The sequence below is a fragment of the Orycteropus afer genome, unplaced genomic scaffold (assembly GCF_000298275.1).
Source record: "Orycteropus afer afer isolate SDZICR_OR568_19922 unplaced genomic scaffold, OryAfe1.0 scaffold00359, whole genome shotgun sequence".
NCBI classification, from domain to species: domain Eukaryota; kingdom Metazoa; phylum Chordata; class Mammalia; order Tubulidentata; family Orycteropodidae; genus Orycteropus; species Orycteropus afer.
The window spans coordinates 2,367,529-2,373,528 of record NW_006921946.1 but is presented as its reverse complement, the minus strand read 5'-3'; positions in this window follow the sequence as shown (position 1 = coordinate 2,373,528).

The following is a 6,000-nucleotide window of genomic DNA, read 5'->3' as shown; positions in this document are numbered from 1 at the left end:
AAAAAAAAAACACTGTGTAATCACACAGGAATAGTAACCAAAAAAGAGAAAAAACAAAAATAAAAAAACATAGCAATATCTGGGGAGAAGGCAATAAGAGAAAAATGTAGAGAGGGAGAATAATGAAGAAAAAATGGGAAAAGTGGAAAAAGAAAAACAAGGAACAGAGTTACCCACAAGAAAGAAAAAAAGAAAAGAAAAAAAAAAAAATGGAGCCAGGATCAGGGAAAAGAAAAAAGCTGAAAACTAGAACCTGGGAAGGGAAGAATAAAGAATGATAATAAAAAGATCAAAATTAATAATAGTAGTAGTAGTTTTAAAACAGGCAAAAACAATCAAACCAAACAAACAAACAAAAAATCTGGACAGGGCAAGGCAGAGCACCCAGGCTCTGTGGGAGCACCCAGACTGCGATGGAATTCCATCTAGCCTAGAAGGTGGGTGGCATTGAGGGATGGCCACAGCTCCGTTCACCAAGAGTGTGTGAGGTATAAGAGTAACAAGGGGAATGTCGCACCTTTCTAGTAGTCTGTGTGTCCAGGATGTCTTTGCAGTTCCCAGCAAGCAGAGCTTGTTCTTAAGTCCTGGGTACCTGAGAAAATGCTGTCACTTTAAATATCCAAAATGGTCAAGCCACTTGTAAACATTCAAAATGGCTGCATCCTCTGAAAAGGCAAAAGTGCACAGCTCAGCCTGCCTTCCTCTTTTCTGCTTTCCCTTTTATTCCTCAGCCACCAGAGCAGTCCTCCATGCAGTCCCTGGGTAGCAGGCTGATTTTTAAGTTAATTCTTAGGTCCTCCCACCACTCAGCAATATCCAAGCTGTCTGTGCCATCAGGATCCCTGCCAGACCACAGCCCCATATGTCTCCTTTTTTGGTATTTTCATGCAAATTCTTCTGATAGTTGGAGTTCAGTCCACTTCTATATCTTTCCCTTCAAAGCTCAGGGGTCTAGGATTATCTTTCTGTGTCTGTGTTAATTGGTTCCCCTTTTCTTTGTTGAAGAGGGTCTGTGCAGTCTTTCTGCCTACTCCACCATCTTACCGGAACTCCCCTAAACTGCAGAGTTTTGAAGTAATGAATTAGGAACAATCGATAATACAGCTGCATAATGGAGATAGAAAATGCTGTGTATGTGTGTGTGTGTGTGTGTGTATACACATATATATCATGTGTGATACATTTGTTTTTTTCCAATATTCTTACTGTGTACTGTTAAGAGGGAAAAAAATCAAATATCCTAAATGTATTAAGAAAGACTTGAATTGATATTATCTTTCCTCCACAGAGAAGTGAGATCTTATGGCATGGAAATGTGTGATTAACATCTTCTACCTACACCCATTTTGGACAAAGCTTTGCCTCCTTTGATTGCTGTTGCTTTTGTTAGGTGCTGTTCAGTCTATTCTAACTTAGAGTGGCCCCATGTGACAGAGTAGAACTTCCCCATTTTCTTTTTTTTATTGTGGTTTGGGTGAAGATTTACAGAGCAAATCCACTTTCCATACAGCAGTTCACATACACTTTGTCTCATGACATTGACCACAGTTTACCACAATACAACAGCTCCCCTCCCCCTTCCTCCCCATAATTACCTCTTCCCAGGTCCATCCCTCCATGCACTCCTGCCCCCTGAGCTGTCTCCCTATGCATAAGCATCCCTTCTTTCTCCTATGATTGTTCCCCATAGAGTTTTCTTATCTGTAATCTTTATAAAAGCAGATTACCACATCTTTCTCTCAGAGAGCCATTGGGTGGATTCAAACCACCAACTTTTCAGTTAGCAGCCAAACACTTGTATTTTACTTTTCTAGTTCATTATTAAGGAGCTCTGGTAGCATAGTGGCTAAGGCACTTGACTGCTCACCAGATGGCTGGCGGTTCAAACCCATCAGCCACTCCTCGGAAGGAAGGTTGGGCAATCCTACTTCCGTAGTGATACTGCCTCGGAAACCCAAGGAGGGGTCGCTATGAGTCAGGGCTGACTCGACGGCACATAACAACAACAACAACAACAAGTTCATTATTAAGAGAAATTCCTTCTCCTCTTTTATTATTCTTGGCATGAGCACTTTCATATCTGAATTAACTACACAGAAAATCTCAGGGACTATCTGTAGAATCCCAGTCAGGAGAGAATATTTTCAGCATAGGTTTCTGCTCTCATTTCTCTCTAATGAAATTGTTGAAAATACAATATGAACCAGAGCAGCTGATTCTAAGCCAACTTGATCAAATTAATGGTTATCTTGTCACATAAATCCCATGCTTTGAGAGACCCCTTACAAACGGTCATATAAACAACATATATGTCCTTGTCATTGGCTATTGTGATAACTGTAGGATTAGACTTAAGTTTGTCATAGCTTGTAGCTTTCATGTCTTTTAACCTTATAGAAAAGAAGAGAAAGGCACCCCTAGAGAAGCCCTGGTCTCCAGGAATACCAGGGGAAAAACCTTCAAAAAACCCTAATTGCCAGATTGATTTACTGAACTAGTGGGAGAAACATGCAGAATTAGAAACTCTTAACTGAAAAAAACGTAATTGAAACATAAATTTTATTTATTCACTCCTTTTAAATCTTTGTCTTCTTAACCAAACACCAAACCCAACCCACTGCCATTGAGTTGATTCCAACTCTTAGCAACCCTACAGGAAGAGTAGAACTGCTCATATGTTTCCAAGGCTGTATGTAATCTTTATGGAAATACGGTCATGTCTTCCTCCCGCAGAGAGGCTGGTGGGTTCGAACTGCTGACCTTTTGTTGAAAGCTGAGCACTTTAACCATCATGCCACCAGGGCTCCTTATTTGTCTTCTTAGAAGCCAATTTTTGTAACTGATTCTTTTTAGTGGCCTTTATTTTTAAGTATTACTTCTTTGAATTTCTGCAATCTTTTTGAAATGTACTCTGTACTATAAACATATTTAGTTACAACTGTTAGCTTCATCTGAATTGTTTAAGGCTTCTTCTTAAAAAAATAACATGAAATATTTTGAAAATAATGAAAAGCAAAAAGAATAAACAACAACTGTGTTCACACCACTAAGAGCCAACAAATGTTAATATTTTGCCTTGTTTGTTTCAGATATTTCTATTATTTTCAAGAAATGAAGCACTACAATCACAGATGAAGCTATGCAGATTGCAATTTTCCCTTCCCTTTCCACACTCCATTTATGTTTCATATTTTCCTTTATATACATGAATGCAAATTAAATGAGACTGAGATGTCAGAACATCTTTGGTACATTGTAGGCGAGGGGATTCAAAGGCATAGGGAGACAGGAATTTGAAGTGAATTTATTGTGTATTACCCAGTCACCCATCCAGAACGGAGAGCAGGATGAGCCAGTAATCACAATAGAGATCTTTGATGGTAGCTAATTAATATGAGTCGGGGCCGACTCGACGGCACATAACAACAACAACAACAACAATTGATACCTAGAACAAATATGGAGTTCCTGGGTGATGCAGATGGTTCAGCACTTGGCTCCAAACCAAAAGGTTAGCAGTTCAAATCCACCCATGATGCTGTTGGAACAAAAAATTATTGGTGATCTACTTCTGAAAGATGAGAGCCACTGAAAAGCCTATGGATCACATTCTACTCTGACACACATTGGATCACCATGAGTTGGAATCAACAGCAATTTCTTTTTCAGAACAAATATGAATAGATGTACAATCTGTAATGTAAGGAAGAAAACTTTGGTTCTTGTAAGCAGTATTGACTAAAGTCAACACAATGGTTAGTCACAATTTTTCCCTCTGTTCCCACAGTTGAGCCAGTTCACAGACATGAGCCCCTTAAAGAGAGGAAAAAGATTTCCAGAATATCCTTGCCATACGCTCACAAGGTTCTATAAATCTTCCTCCTTGAGTTCCCCAAAAGCACGTGTAGTCATTTACTAGTGTGAAATTGTGTTGAAGCAAAAGAGACACCCAGTCTCTTCAGAGATTATTGGACTGGCTCTTTACTTACACCAATCCCTGCTATTCATTGTGGTTTGATAGTCAGAGTGAGGGCTTATGGAGGTCAGCAACATACATTAAATAGAGTACGAATCCAGAAACCCTTTGTTATAATGATGCAGAAGAGGGAATCTTAAAGTCAGGGTCCATCTCACAGTAAAATGAATGGGTGTGTGAACTCACTACACAGGTTCTGAGCATAAACCTTACAGTTAACAACAAAAAGCCCCATTTTAGTCCTCTGATCTACAGAATAAGGAGTACGGTTAATAAAGATCAAATGGAAGTCATTGCAACAGACCCTCCTTTCAAAAAAAGAAAATCAAAAATAATATTCCAGAGATTAGTGTCTCCATGAAACTTGAAAGATTAAGAACATTCTCAGATCTGTCTTAAAGTACAACACTGTCAGTAATAGAATACCCATATACCTACAAGGAAGACCAGTCAATACTACTGTTACTCAAATTTGTGCACCAACTACTAATGCCAATGATGAAAAATTTGAAGATATTTACCACCTTCTGCAGTCTGAAATTGATCAAACATGCAACCAAGATGCATTGATAATTACTGGTTATTGAAATGTGGAAGTTGGAAAGAAAAAAGAAGAATCAGTAGTTGGAAAATATGACTTTGGTGATAGAAATGATGCCAGAGATCACATGATAGAATTTTACAAGATCAATAACTTAGTCTTTACAAATACCTGTTTTCAACAACATAAATGGCAACCATACATGTGGACCTCGCCAGATGGAATACGCAGGAATAAAATTGACTACATCTGTGGAAAGAGAAGGTGCAGGAACTCAATATCATCAACAGGACTATAAAACCAAACCAAACTCACTGTCATTGAGTCGGATCTGACTCATATAGCGACCCCTCCTTGGCTTTCTGAGGCGGTATCACTATGGAAGTAGATTGCCCAACCTTCCTTCCAAGGAGTGGTTGGTGGGTTTGAACCTCCAGCCTTCTGGTTAGCAGTCAAATGCCTTAGGCACTATCCCACCAGAGCTCCCAACAGGACTATAGATTCCCTGTATTAACTCAGGGCTTTGTCAAATCTTTGGTTCTCTGTTATGATCTAGTCCTAGGGATCTTGATTATCACATCATCTCACTAGACATAATGTTGATCTACTATTTTGACAGTATCATGCTAATTTTACGTGGGATTAAGTATGTATGGATATCATTATGCTTAAAATGAATTCCTACAGGTTATCCTTCACATTGACAAATGCATCTTTTTCTTACCTTGCAGTCATTTTTCTTTATTTTGCCTATTTCTCTAATAAAAGACCTCTCTCACCTCATACCTTTTTACCTCACTTGGGTTCTATTACATGACATGTTCACTTTCTTCCTACTTTTTTGACTGTTCCTTCTCCGTGTCTCTCACTGCTTTCATTTCTTTCCTCCCCACTCCAAAAATGTGAGTCCATTTCAGCTATTTCTCATTTTCTCTAAATGTTGTTTTTTTTTTTTTTTGTCTCAAGGATCATGAGGAAAATGTACTCCAGACTAAGAATTTTGAATAGAAAGGAATTTAATATAAGGAGTTGGAAACTTACACAATTTTAGGGCTGAAGGAAGCAAAAGTAGATTTGGAAAGTGGCAGGAAATCTAGAACTTAGAGCTCACGGGGAAGCAACCATCACTGAGCTCAGCTGCTTGTCTACAGACGGCACAGGGAAAAGAAGTGAGGGCTGAGCCTTCCCAACCTTGTACAAGTGCCCCTCATTGGAATAACCTACTCTGAAACCATGCAAGGAAGGAATTCTGAGGAATTCGTTCTTAGTGTCTCTCCTATGAAGCATGGAAAAATGAGGAAAGGTTACTGCTGAGTTGACAAAAGGCTATCCAGTGGTTTTAAGGATCTGTAAAAATATCAATTTTTAACCTGAGCCTCTCCTGTTAAAAACTGGGCACTTGAATTTCCACAGCTATCTGCAAGTCAAGTCCAAAATAAAATCTTCTTCACACTGGTTCTGCCTTCTAATTGCCTTATCTCTC